This window comes from Ursus americanus, chromosome 1, assembly GCF_024610735.1.
Source record: "Ursus americanus isolate L20-20 chromosome 1, mUrsAme1.1.p, whole genome shotgun sequence".
NCBI classification, from domain to species: domain Eukaryota; kingdom Metazoa; phylum Chordata; class Mammalia; order Carnivora; family Ursidae; genus Ursus; species Ursus americanus.
The window spans coordinates 3,785,900-3,800,730 of record NC_142127.1 but is presented as its reverse complement, the minus strand read 5'-3'; the positions used below and the strand labels follow the sequence as shown (position 1 = coordinate 3,800,730).

The window sequence follows — 14,831 nt, the reverse complement described above, 5'->3', positions numbered from 1 at the left end:
AATGAAAGCACAGCCCAGAAATTCAGGCTCCTTCTCCGGGAAATCAGAGAACTGAAGAGACCAGCTCAGAAACCTCAGGTTAGAGCCCAGGATTCCACCACCTCAGACTCTCACCCCACCACCCCCACGACCCCCACCACCCATGTGCAAGATAGGCATTAATACAACTCCCCCACCCCGGCAAGTCGTACTAGCAGTCAGGTTCATAAGAATGCAAAAGATGTTAAGAGGTTATTTGCACCTGCTTTATATTTGCACATGTTTCTGTTTAGTCTGATAAGCAGTCCAGACAGCAGTTCAGTTAAGTGACCAAAGCCAAGTAAACAGACACAGGAGTGCCTCCTCTCCTCACATAATATGATCCCAGCACGAGAATCCAGCTTCTATGGAAGTGACTGACTTCTCATCTCCACCCGAGCACCCTGTTGGAAATCAGGCCCCCTGAGCAACTGTTTATGCTTGGAATCACTGGCACAGAGCAAAGCCATTCACATTTCCTATCTCACTTTGTCCTCTCCCAGCCTGGTACAGCGGAGGGTGGAGGGGTGGAGAGGGCATTAGCATTTATCGAACTCTCTCTGTGCCAGGGTGCCAGGGCAGGCTGTTCATGTGCCCACCGGGAAGGACAGTGCTGTTACACACCTGCTTAGAAGAGGATCCTGGGGTCCTCATACAACTCAGTATCCTGAGTGTTCCTGGAAAAATGTAAAGTCTGTCTCCAGGGCACAGCGATAGCACATGGTCCAGCCAGCACTAGGATTCAGATGTAACTTGATCCCATAATCTCTGGAACTCTGCAGACTCACGGGCAGGCAGGCAGTGTGCTCCTCTCTGTGACATCATGCACTTTATGTGCTGTAGTTCTAAGGAGACAAATGCTTCAGGCTTAATCACTGCCTGTTCCCCCCAACACACATGCACACACACAGCCACCCCAGTCAGGAGATGTGAAAGGCAGCACGCACCCTCACTGAGCTCAGGTCTCTGTAAGCTTCAGACCCAGTGTGCATGAGGGTGTCCACTCACTCTTGCCTAAGGAAGCCTGTGGTGCCTTGTCCTGAGCCCCTCTCCATCCATACCAGCAGGTCTCAGACTCACAGGCAAGTAGCCGGCTTGTGTCTGAGTGCAAGGACATTATATTTCTTCTGGGGGCCTTTTTCCCTCCCCTTTATTCACACTGAGGGCAATGGAACCTTCACCCAGGCTGGCCTCTGATAAGGCTCTAGGCAGTAAGAAAGCAGAGCTGAGCCTCTTATCAGGCAGCTGCAGGGAGATCCATCCAGTGCCCCACCTGGTGGGCCTGGGGCTGATAAAGTGGGTCTGGGCCCAGCCGCTCACCAGATGCTTTCTCATACCAGTTCCCAGGGCCCAACCCCTCAGAAACAGGAGCAGTGACACCCAGGAAGCTTCTTTCCATTCCTAAGCACCAAACAGACTTCTGGCCATAGTCAGCAGGACCTATGGGGAGCAATTGGGGGTAAAGTTTTGGCAAGAAGGGTTGATGGAGAAGGGGATCTAGAGAGTTTTGGGGGACTTGGACATGGCAGTGGGAGCTGGCACCTCCCATGGACATATCAGGACTACATCTATGGGTCAAGCCCACTCAGAGTCCTCCGGGAGGCATGCAACTGTTCCCATTTTTCAATCAGACATGGAGGCTAGGAGAGGGAAGGTGTTAAGAAATTTCATTTCCTATGGTGTGGTCAGGTTTGAAGTCAGGTTTGCTGGCCCCAGAAGCTCAGGCTGCCTTCCTCCCTCCTGGGAGCTCCAGTTTGAATTAGAGCAAAGACTTATCCCTTCCCCTTGCCACCACACATACACACACACACACACACACACACACACACACACATAAACAACACACACCCCTCTTTTGGATGACAACCAATTTTATCTTCTAAAGTTAACTACTTTTCCTTTAAGCTGTTAAACTTTCCCATCTTTAGGGGAGCAGACTGATTTTGAGAAAGTTGTCTCTCTGGACTTCTTCCCTCTGTAAGATGGGCTGGTCATCCCCACCTCAGAGAACCGCTGTGTCCAGTGCCCTGCCAGGAGCACACAAGCTCCACAGATGGAGGGCATATCGCTGCCACCGGCCACCAGGGTCCCATTACCAGGCTCAGCACTACACTGGGAGCAGGGCCAAGGGTTGGCAGAGGTGAGCAGCAGTAGACCCTTGGGCTCAGGTCTGGGTTTGAATCCTGGCAACGGATGATGTCTCTGAGACTCAGTCTCTTCGTATTATATAAAGCAGGGAGGGCAATGCCTGTTGGCAAGGTTCTTTGGGGGATTTCAGCTAATGAGAGGAACTCATGATTTATGTCTGTCCCATGAGAGTGGGTTTTGAATGAGAGAAGCATCATGAGTGGAAGATGATGCAAGTGAATCCCCGGCATGGAACAGACTCTAAAAAGCAGAGGCATGGGCCCCACTGACTTCCAGCTGCCCCTTGCCCCAGGCTCTGATGCACGTGGATGCAAACAGAGTCTGAAGGGCCCTCCAAGACAAGGCAGATGCGGCAGCCTCTAGGCAGGTGGGTCAGGCAGGGCCTCCCAGAGAGCTGGCCTAGTGACTAGAAGCTTCCATGGAGGGGGTGCCACTCAGAGTGGGCCGGGAGGATGAGTGCTGAGGAGTGAGGCCTGAGCCTTCAGATGACCTGCCAGGATGGCTCCATCAAAGCAGACCTGATGGGAAAGCTGCGGCTCCTGACAAATGCCCAAATTGGGACTGTGCCGATAGTGTGCCCTGACCTGGAGACCGAGCTCAAGGCCTGCGATTATCGCCAGAATACCAAGAAATGAGCAACTCTCAGACACCAAGGGTGACAAAGCCTGAAGAGCTAGAGAAAGGACAGATCAAGGGTAAGGGCACAAGGATAGCCAGGGTTGGGGGAAACAGTCTCTCTCCAATCTCTTCCCTGAAACTAACCAAACCATCACTGGTAGTCATTCTCTAATGATTAGCCAAAGGATTAGTGTATGTAAAAGTTCTGTGGTGTAGAGAGATAAATGCAAAAGATGGTTTTACCACCTAGCACCTAGCAGGTGCTCAGCAGTTGTTTTAGCAATCACTGCAAACTCCTGCTTTCATAAGCTCTCTTCTGGATGATTTTTCCTGCTGCATTTCAATCTGGTCTGCTGCGAAGACCTTTCTGTCAGTAACCTTTTGATGACCACCTTGCAAAATACCAGGGTACAAAGACTAAGGTGCCATGGCCCTTCCTGCACCCCCAGAGTTGTTTTGACATACTTGGTGAGACTTTCCATAGTAACAAGAGGTCACTTCCACTGGGAGGTCAGGACAGACATCCTTCTTGATGTGTAGACATTCGTTCACCAGGTAGGCCAGGTGGAGTGGACATTTCAGGCATAGGGAACAGCATAAGCCAAAGCCTAGAGGTGTGAAATAAAATTAGAATCTATGTGACATACAGTGGCCTCTTGTGGGACAAGCAGGAGGGATGTGAACATGTGAGATAATAATGTTAGAATTCAGGCTAGCTTGTGCCTCTGGCTCTGGGCTGGGGCCCAAGAGATCCCAGGGCTCTCCCCCGGGTGTATCCCCCTAGAAAACTCCCAGTCTATCTGGTAAGCTGACAAAAGAACCAAGCAGTCTATGGAGCTGTCTTGTAATATTTGGGACATACTTATACTAAGAAATTTGTTGTTGTTTATCTAAAATTCAAATTTAACTGGTGCTCTGCATTTTATCTGGCAACTCTAGGAGGATAGGACCTGGGCATGGGTGTTTTTTAAAGGGTCCCATGTGATTCTGATGTTCAGCCAGAGTTGAGAACCACAAACAAGAGTCTCCTGCTTTGAGGGAGGAACCCACATACTCACTGCCTCAACTCCCAGGCCAGGTGCCTGGGTGCAAAGCCCTCTGGGTAAATGGAGCACTTCTAGTCTTAAAAAGCATCCTTATTTCAAGCGTTTTCAAGATCCCCTTCTTACTCAGTCATCCCATCCTTACATGGATGCCTCCCACAATCATTAAAAACCTATTTTTTACATAAATTTGAAAATCTGAAACACATCCTAATATTTAATACTTCAAGTGATATATTTATTTTGTAATAATTTACATAATTACAATATAATTATTGTATAATTATGGAAGTTATTCATTAACTGTATTTATTTTAATACAAAATAATAAATCATTGTTCATAACCCTCCTATCTCTTCTATCACACCATCTCCTTCACTTAACTTCTAATCACACTCCTGTCAGAACCTCAAACTCTCTAACCCTCAAGTCTCCCAGCCTTGTCAAGTGTGACTTCCTGGACCTCCCACCTCACACCCATACCTCTCTGCTCATGTCCACTACTCTCAGTCATGTTAGTCTTTTCATTGTGTCATGCTGATCCTTTCTTGGTGGCTTCCAAGTGCTCTTCTAAACTTGGAAGAGAAAAGGCTCTCCTCTCCATCCCTGTATTATTTCAGAATTTCCAGAGAATCTCCTTTTCCATAATCTCTCACTTGCTAATGGCCTACAATAGAAGATGTAGTTTCTTTAACCTGACCTTTAAGATTCTCTGCTTCCTGGGGCACCTGAGTGGCTCAGACAGTTAAGCATCCACCTCTTGATTTCAGCTCAGGTCATGATCTCAGGGTCCTGAGATCGAGCCCAGAGTCAGGCTCCATCATTGTCTCTCTCTCCCTCTCGCTCTGCCCCTCCACCACCACTCATGCTCTCTGCCCTCTCTCTCTCTCTCTCTCTCAAAAAAAAAAAAAAAAGATTTTCTTCTTCCCATAATGAGATGAATAATGAAGTTCATTAATGATATTGAATGTGGTAGTGATGGTAGAAGAAGTAATATGACATGGAAAAGGAAAAGAGGAAAAGAAACCCAAGATATGTACTGGATTAGCCATTCATATCTCTCCTTCCTTCTCCTAAAAACATAGCTTCTATATTCCACCCAAAATAGATATTTGAAAGGTGTAGAATTAAAAACTGCATTTTTAAAAATATGAAACCATCCCTGATAAAAAGGATAAAATTATTTGAAATCTGCTCTTAGATGACCTGATGTATCTGGGAGCCTTAATCCTAACTAGTCAAACAGATCCAACTCTATAACAGGCTGGTGCCTCTTTTGGTAACTGTGCTTTCACTCTGTTACTTGGTTTGCTTAAGAAAGTAGTATATCAGTCTGACAGAATAGTAAATTGTGTCTGTACTTACCCTTTTCCCCTAAGATTATGTTAGATTCCAACCCTGCATTAGTATGTTAAAATCCCTGATGAGGAAACATGCACAAAGTCTCCTGTCCATATCAGCTGTATTAAAACATCCGATTCACTACTCGTGTTGGTCCTGAGATATAATCAATTATTGGACTTTAACCACACTACCTGCAAAATTCCAAAGTGAAACAAAGTGTAAGTTTGTTGGCTTTCTTGATTGGTCTCCAGGGCATTTATCATTTTCTGTGAAAGAAGCATTTAATTTAGATGGCAGTTGATTTGTGTCATGGGATTTCAACTGACAGGAGGAAGAGTTATGTATGTGTTTATAGCTTCTTTGCTTTTAAAAGATTAATGTTGGGGAAATATAAATCATAAGACCTGAACGGGGGGTTGGGAAGACAGAACAGGAGTGTGCCAGAGTGATGGATTGAGACGTATCTTCATCAGCCAGAAATACAGTGGGAGGATGGGGTGGAGGGGTGGTGGGGCGGGTGAAGTGAAGAGAAATAGCTTTTCCTCCCCAAGCACAAAGACAGCACAGGGGCTTGACTGAGGGCAGCCAGCTTCCTGGTTCTGGTGCTAGATGCAAAATGAGGTGAATTGGTAACTTCTTGAAGCTGCTTTTCTGCCCTGATACCCAGAGGACAAAGGAGGGCTAACAGCAGAGTGGGAAGCATCTGGAAGCCCAACTATACCAGGAGATAAACAAGCACTCCTACCCTCAAGTCACAAGCACTGTTGCCCTCTTCTTCCCCCATAAGGACCCCGCATCCAGGGGCCATATGTGTGTACACACGCATGTGCAGGAACTATGCTCAGATAACTGGGAATGATAAGAAGAGCTTGCATGTGTTGAGCAGTGCCTCTCTTGGAACCATGTAGATGCATCCTTCTGTGTTGGTGAATTGGCTGAGCATTAGAGAGGGTCACATGCAGGTGGGACTCAGGAGCCAGGACCTATACCCAAACTTCTCTGGCACCACAATCCACACTCCCTGTACTGTGCATCACAATGCCCTCTTCAATCACTTTAAGATGATTTCTGTAGAGCAGTGTGTTGATGTGCATTTGCCCTTCTCTTCACTGCCCCAAGCAATACATCACAATATATAGGTCAAAATGTACCCTCCCTTTCAAACACTAGTCCAGCTTAAAAAACAAACCACAGAAATATCATTCACAGTACTAGCTAACAGGTATTGCATATAAAATCATACTGCGCCATCTACATGCATCATCTCATGTCATCCTCACAACTGCCCTCCATAGTAGGTTCTCTCATGATCCATTGCATGTGTAAGAACCGTGAGTCCTAGCACACCTCCGCCCAGGGTGGAGAGAAAGCTGCATCCCTCATTGCGGGTGCCCTCACTGGCTTGGGAGGAGGAGAAATATTCCAGGGAAGAGAAGAGGAGCCATGCATGCCTCCTACTTCTGTGGCTTTCGTTCCTTCCAAAATCTTCACCACATCTCACCCTTCTGGTCTGTAATCTGGAGGTCCAGCTGTCTCAGGGCCACTTTGGCCTCCCTTAACACATCTTGGGGGGAAGTGGTCTTGTCTGTCTTTAGAATGTGGGCATTCATGCCCTCATCTGACAGGCTCTACCTGCGGCTTTGAACCGAGAACCCCAGGCAATAGGAGTGCCCTCCACCTCCTGTTCTCCTCCCCACCCTGCTCCTCTCCCACCAGGAAAGGGCTCTGCCACTCCTGTCCATCAAACCTGGTGAAGGAAGGAGAAAAACATTTTCCACATCCTGTTCACCAACTGATGAGCCTTCTGGAAAGCCAATAACAAAGCATGGCTAACTAAATCATCATTATTTACACATGCAGCCTGATCGAGGACATTTAGTCATGTAATTAGGTACCTAATTATGCTGAAAATGCAATTATATGATTTTTTAAGTGAATTAAGTCCTCCAGAGAAGTGGTAAGGATTAGTGCACGTGATCCACCTGGAGAGCAGAGACCGTAGAGGGCACGTCAGTGTGACCCTGGGCTGCGCAGAGACCGAGTGACCTGTACTTGAGTCATTTGTGTGAGCGTGCACACACACACACACACACGTCTCTTGGCTTCACTTCTGTGTCCCCAGGACTCTACACTGGCCTGCTGCATACCAGGAGCTTAATAAATGACATCCATTAATATCATTGAAAGCTTAGTGTGCATCTGTGGAAGGACTGTTTAATGGCTGACTTGGAGACTCTTAAGGAGATTATTTATTTAACATGTGAGAGGCAGGTGTGCAGAAAAATGATAAAAGAGTCAGCTGGGACATGTCAGAGGATATTTTATGCAACATCACTTATTCGTTCACGCAGCATTGTGTCAGATGTTGAGGTATATAAAATACAGTCCTTGCCCTCTAGTAGTTAAAAGTCGGTGCGGAGACAGCTGTGATTTGAACAAGTTGTTCAGCAAACTGCAGCCTTCAGACTAAACCCAGCCTCTGGCCCGTTTTGATAGAGTCATGGTTTTTACATTTTTAAAATACTGTAAAAAAAAAAAAAACACACAAACAAACCAATGAATAAAACAAAGAAGAATATGCATCGGAGACCACATGTGGTCTATGTAAAGCCTAAATATTTATGAGAAAGCTGACTGCCTTCTGCAGGGATAGAGGAAGGAGCACACAGGCCCTTTGCAGAAGTCAGGGAAGGCTTTCTAGAGGAGGTGACATGATCTAAGCTTGTTGGCAGAGCAGGAGTTTGCAAAGGCCCAGAGTCGCGATGGCATGGTACAGCGCTCAGGCCTCCCTGGAGCTTCCTTGCAGCCAGGCGGTCGGAACATGAAAAACAAGGATTAAAGGCAAATTGGGAGGATTTGTACCTGAAATAAGGGCTGTAGGCATCCAGAAGTTCTGAAATGTCAGGCAGTGGAACTTGGACTAGATCTTCAGCAGAAGAACCAACAGGCATCTGGCCAGACACACCAGCCTGTACCCAACATCGATCAGAGGAAAGGGACAGATGACTCAGCTTCTCAGGCCCCTTGTAGCCTAGATGCCACTGACTTTATACCTTGAATCATCAGAAGGTCCCTCTGGGGACTGAATGACGGGAAGAGAAGAGCAGCTGGATGGAAGAGAGAGGCACATACAGACAACTCTAAGAGTGCCCAGGCCTCCCATACACAGACGCCAAGGACACGGGATGCCCCAGCACTCTCCGGTGTGGCTCAGGGCTTCCCTGCTGACCAGCCCCTCAGCACAGCCTGGCATCTCTATCCCTAAGCCCCCAGACTGCATCACCAAGCCCCCTTCCTTCAGCATCTTGTCCCGTGGGGGAGGATCAGCCTGGCCCCCCAAGCACACTGCATTTCTCTCCCACACTCTTGTGCCCCTGGGCTCAGTGTGGAGACAGAGGCTACTTCCGAGGCACTGTCACTCCTTCCTCCCCAAGAGCCCCTTCCTTCTAAAACGCAAACATCCTGTTCTCTGGGGTGAGGCCATTGCCCCTGCTGCCTCTCTCCCACACGGCCACAGTCATTCTCAATGCTGTGCATGCACACAGGGGACTTACCTCAACTCCTGCAATTGGCATCAGCCACCAACTCCTACGGTCACTCCCTGGCAGGGGACACTACGAGTGACCCCATTCTCCATTTCAGTCACCCTGCTCTCCAGAGCCCCTGGCACTCCTAGCTCGTGCCCATGTCCAGTCCATATCTCCACTCAGGCAATTGCTCAGAACAGGGGCACCCCCACCTCTGCTGCCAGGCCTCCTCCCTTCATTTCTCACCTCCTCCCTTCTGCAGCTCAGATTCTTCGGCCCATCGCTGTAGTCCTTTGTTGTATGTCCTCAACTCCTGCCAGTAATCTCTAGAAAGTATGTTCAAGCCCACCACTTCTCACCACTTCCCCAAGAGTCCAAGCCACCATCCTCTCCACCCTGGGTTTTATCACAACACCACCACCACTACCCCCCGCCGCCCTGGTCCCCTTCCCCTGCACAGTGTAATCCTGTCAACATCTCAGTTCATGTCACTCCCCTGCTCAGAATCCTCCCATGGCTCCCGTCTACCTCAGGGTAAGAGCTGATGCCCATACAGGGCTCTCAAAGCCCTACGCGGTCTAACCCCAGCTCACACTCCAGCCCTTTTACAACTCATTACAGCCACACGGGCCTTCTGGCTGTTCCTGAAATATGCAGAGCTGCCCCACTTTGGTGCCTTTGCACTTGCTCCTCCCTCTGCGTGCAGCACTGTTCCCAGACACTCTCATCCTCCCCCCATTGCCTGGTTCAGGCCCTAGCCACATGCCACCTTCTTCCTGCTGCCCTCCCGGCTGCACTGTTTAAACTTGCAGCCCTTACCTGGAGCCCCCTCCTCTTTCCTGCTTCATTTTTTCTCTTAGCACCATCTAGCACACTACAGAACTTATTTACTTCTCCTCTGCATCATCTGTAGTTCTTCCCTAGAATGTGAACTCCAGGAGGACAAGACCTCTGAGCTATTTGTCTACTGCTATCACCCAGCTGGTTTGCGTTGAATGCTCTCTTCGTCCTTTCTCATTCTCTCCTGTTGGCTCAGTCCAGATACGGCCAACTTCTCTGTGCTACATGCCTGCACCCAAACGTGGCCATGGTTGCAAGCACACCCCACTTACTCACACAAAAACACACGCTTGCACACTCTCACACTCATACACGCTCACACGGACCAGCCCCACCTCAGCACCATGACCACAGCCAGAGTGTGCTGTCCAGCAAACCACCACCTTTCCCTGCCTCCCCTCTCTCCAAGTCTCCCACATTCTGTAGAAGTCTCCGTTTCAGTTTATCTCACTGGAAAAAAAAGAAAAAACACTTCAAGTAACATGTATAGAAATGTTTTAGTGGAGCTTTGCTGTGAAGGGCGCAGAGAAAGGGGCCAGGAGCAAGATGGAGACAGGGTATCAGGGGAGGTTTTTCTTTTCTTAAGTTCAGGGATGGTCATGCTGCCAGAGGTGATCTGCTAGAGGTAGCCCATTCAGTGATGCAGGGGAGAGGGGAGGATCTCAGCAGAGTGTAGTGAGACATGGGTCTAGAACTTATTCAGAGGTGCAGAGGTCTGGAGCCCAGCTAGCCCTGGACAGCAGCAAAGAGAAAGCTGAGATCTTCTGGACGCAGTGCTCCCTGCTTTCCTCCTGGTCCTCTGCCTGCTCCCTCCCGGGCTGCCCTATGGAAGACCCCTGGCTCAGCTCTTGCTCCTCTTCATCCTGCCCTTGGCTATCAATGCCACTGAGATGGTGGAGGCCCCAGCTGGGGCTCCAGCCCTTACCTCTGCCCTGAACCCCAGGCCCTGTGTGTGGTGGCCTACTCTGCACCTGTGCTGCAGACCTGAAGGCTCTCTGAGCATAGCGGCCCCCCACCCCCAACCACACTGATCCCCCACCCACCCCTCCTGCTGAACGCAGCCCCAGCCTTCCCACTTGGGGCAAAACCTTAACTCTTCCTTCTTTCTGTTTTCTTCTTTCTTTTTTTTTTTTTTAATTTGCTCACCCTACATCTAATCCAACAGCAATTCCTATCAACCCCAATTCCAGACATGTCCAAAATACCTCTGTTCTTCCTCACGAGGGCCACCACTGTGCAGGCCTAAGCACTTGCCTGGACCATGGCTGTAGTGGCTCCCATCCTCACCCCCAAGTCTGTCCTCAGCACGGCAGCCATGGCGACACTGCTCAGATAGAAACATGCTGAACAGCTCCCGTGGGAGACCCTCCCTGGCCTCCCCTCCCTCTCAGATGGAGGCCATACTTTCTACGGTCAAGTACCGCACCTTCTAGCCCCACGGTCTCTGGCTCATTCCAAAGCTCAGCAAGCCTGCCTACCCCAGCCTTCACACTAGCCAATGTCTAGCTAGAGCACTCCTCTTTCAATTTAGAATGAACAAGGCTCATTCTCTCCCTGCTTCATCATGTATGAATTGGCTCGGGCTGCTACCACAGAGTACTGTGCTATGGCCTGGAAGACTTTCAACAGCAGATGTTTACTTATGGTTGTGAAGGCTGGAAGCCCAAGATCAAGGCACTGACAGATCCTGCATCTGGTGAGAGCCTGCTTCCCCGTTCATAGGTGACCATGTTCTCTCTGGGTCCTTACATGGCAGAAGGGGTAAGGGAGCTCTCAGGGTCTTTTTACAAAGGCACTAACCCCATTCATGATGGCTTCACCTCCCAAAGGCCCCACCTCCTAATACCATCCCAGTGAGGGCTTTCAACATATGAGTTTTGGGAAGACACAAACATTCAGTCTCTAGCACAGCCCAGAACACTTCCTCTGAGAGGCCTCCCTGATCACTCTCCCTCTCTTCTCCTTTCTTTTCTGTCTCATAGCATCTATCACCACCTGGCCATATAGCGTGGATCCACATTTTTCATGAGCTATTGGCTGCTCTCTCCTCTAGAATGGAAGACCCCGAGGACAGAGCTTTGTGCTGTGCACTGTGAGAGCCTCAGGTTCTAAAACAGGAACATAGTAGCTGTTCAGAGACTTTTGTTGGATGAATGATTCTGGAATGAGCTTTGGAATTAGACAGACCTGGATTCCAATCCCACAGCTTATCCATTGTATGAACTCGGGCAAGTTACCCAACCTCTCTGAGCCTCAGTTTCCTTGACTGTAAAGTGATAGGCATTATAACATCCACTTCAATGATTCTTGTGAGAAATGGAAACAATACATGTGATCATAAAACGAGCCCCCAAAATGGTGGCAATGGCATCATTATCCGCATCAGGAAAGGAGGTTTTCAAGTAGGAAAAGAGAGCTGCGGCAATCGGAGGACAGAGAGAGCCCCAGGGCACGCCGGGCTGGTGCCACAGGGGAGCTGGCTCTGCGTCCACTGCATAGCTTGGACCCCAGCAGCATATCCTAAACCTTCCCTGCTCTGCAGGGACAGGCCCAGAGGAGCCGGGTGCGAACCACCTTCAAAGCAGCCCACTCACAAGAGCTCCATCCAGTCTGGACAGGGGCCCGCTGAGCAGTCAGTCAGTTCAAGGCCCACTGGGGTCAGAGGCAGTGCGGGTGGACATGCCTGCCTCAGTTCTTCCCAGAGGCTATCACTTTGCCCTCAGAAAGAGCCTTCCCCGTCCAGGGCTCCCCCACCAAGACCAAACAACCAGTGTCACCCATTAGGTAGAAAGATGGTTCTCTCTGGCCTCGCATCTCCTTCCCACTGTAGCTCTGGAGGGGCCAAACTCAGAACTGGAGGGGAGAGAGGGATTAGGAGAGCAGGCCAGGCCCCCTTTCCCCTTCTGGGCAGGCTGAGCACAAGTGGGGGCTGTTTAGAAAACATTTTGTCTCGTTGTGGTATGAACACTTACCATGAGATCTACCCTCTTAACAAACGTTCCAGGGCACCATACCGTTGACTGTGGGCACCATGCCATTTGACACAGCTCTAGGGCTTCTACCTTCTTTTCTGAAACTATGCTTATTGATCAGCAAGTCCCCACTTACCCCCAGCCCCTAGCAACTGTCATTCCATGCTTGGATTCCATGAATTTGACTCATTTAGATTTCTCATATAAGTGGGATCATGCAGCATCTGTCCTCTAGGACGAGCTTATTTCACTTGGGAGCTTTAAAATGGGTATGAGACCAAAGCTTTTGTTGTGGACTGGACTACCCCAGAAGGGACTGGAAAGTTTAGAACTGGCCCGCGGTGCACTCCCCGGCCAAGAGCAGCTACACAGAGCATGTTCGGACAGCGCAGAGGGAGGACAAAAGCTGCGTTCCCATTGCAGGGCCCCATCCTTTCCCCTGCCTGCCTCTCTTATGCCACAGCACTCTCCTCCCATGCTTGCTCAACTCAGGGCCTCCCCACAGCAGGCATTACCTGTAGGAGACCAGAATGAAAATTACAGGGTGATTAAGTAGTTGCTTTGAATATCCATGTGCTTAGCTGGGTGAGAGAATGTGAAAACTTGCTAACAAAGCATGCCAAAGTCCATATGTACCTCATTTCCCCCTGCAAAACAAGGTAAAGTAGTGGTGGCAGCCCCACGCCAGCTCACGGAGCTCTCCTGGACAGATCAGGTGACAAGACAAGGGCCAGATGGAGGGCTGTGCCCTGGGGCCAGGGTGCCACCCAGCTCATGTGGAAAGAGGAGGAATCCAGGGCTGGGTTGATAACCCTGGAAGCTGTGGACACAGTGTAGGCGTTGTGGTCAGGGAGGCTGCAGAGCAATGGAAGAACCAGACAACAGTGACCAGGATGAGCACTCAAGGTCATTTCCAACCCAAAGCTGCTGGGAATCCAGCAACAGATAAGTACATGCTCACTACAATGTCCACAATAGATGATATTAACTCTTCCAACACCCTCCCCACAGACATTTTGAAAGATGAGACACTCTGTGACCTTGAGGTGCAATCCCAACTCTCCTGAGGTTACAATGGTTGGCTTTCAGGGACTACAAGGATCTTCCCCAATGGCGCTCTCTGACACCCACACGCTAAGTGTTCCTCTCTGCAAGGCAAACCAGAAGTCATTGCCTCCAACCCTAAACCCCACTACTTCTCTATAAATACAAGAATAGATACAGACTTCAGAGCATGGGGGTAAAATCATTGTTGGAAAATTCACTGTACTTGCAAAAAAAGGAGCAAGAGATACAGATGCACATGAAATAACTGAAGGTGACCACACGGATAAGGAAAAAAGGAAGAGATGGAGGAAAGAGGAGGCCAAGAGGGGAAACTGAGTCTGCATTTCCATTATAAGATCCCTTCCCCTGAGACTGAAATTAGAGGGACAACTGAGGCCTCCCTTCAAGGAATCCTGCCCAGAGGGCTCTCAACCAGTCTAGGGAGTGAGAGGGACCCTTCCAGTGTCTTTAGGAAGACGCTCAAGTCCAGGGATCCTTGAGAGGCCAGCTGAGTAAAACACCCACAACGACTCAAGAGAAACTCTACAGCTTCTATGAAGAAGCTATGCAGAACCTATCCAGCTGTGCCATCACACTTCACATGTGGGAAAGCTGAGGTTAGAAAGGCCACAGAGTTCCCCAGGGGGTCTGGGTGTGGTCCAGGCAGGAGCTCAGACATGCTGGTCTGCCCCTTGCTCTGGACTCACTCCTTCAGACACAAGCAAAACCTGTGGTCCAGCAGCTGCAGGATTTCTCACATCCAGGCTCTGACTCATTCCCTGAGAGGGCCAGGGCTTGCCTTTGCTTCCACCTGCAGAAACAAGGGTGTCTGTGAGGACTTTTGGACTCAAGCCACATCTGGAACGCCTCCATCCACATCTGCAGTCCAGGGAAAAGGCAAGATGATCTGGGGGCATTGAATGCACTTGCAGTTTTCCCCAGTGTGCACCTCTTTATTGGAAGGGAAAATGTCTACCAGGTCAGGCAAAGGGTATGTGAACACAAGACTCAGATCATTGAGAAAGCGCAGCCATAGTCCCACTGTCCAGTGACAGCCCATGGTGGCTTTTGTGGGAACACTGCAGAGGGGATGCAGACACCCCATGGGGTGTGGGGCGGGGCAGGCAGGTGGGGGAGTTAGGAGGGAACTTTGTGGCTTTGAAGATTCTGTGACGATAGCCAGTTCTGAAGATCCACTCCCATTTTTTGACCTTAAAAATAACATGTTTCTCATAGATGATTTGGAAAGTGTAGAAAACTGTATGTTAGGAGA

At 49.4% G+C, this 14,831-nt stretch overlaps 1 protein-coding gene and 1 long non-coding RNA gene across 3 annotated transcripts in view; one reads left to right on the top strand and one right to left on the bottom strand.

The window, feature by feature from the left end:
- GYPC (glycophorin C (Gerbich blood group)) overlaps positions 1-14,831 on the top strand; it is a 43,347-nt gene that overhangs the window by 17,522 nt on the left and 10,994 nt on the right. The window lies entirely within an intron of this gene.
- LOC123786609 (uncharacterized) lies at positions 163-1,181 on the bottom strand. 2 transcript variants are annotated; one of them, XR_006778009.2, is made up of 3 exons: positions 966-1,174; positions 643-863; positions 163-422 (listed from the first exon to the last, which is right to left on the bottom strand). It is a non-coding gene; the product is annotated as an uncharacterized LOC123786609 (long non-coding RNA). The 2 variants fall into 2 exon arrangements; XR_015721174.1 differs by lacking the exon at positions 163-422 and having other exon boundaries at positions 640-863; positions 966-1,181.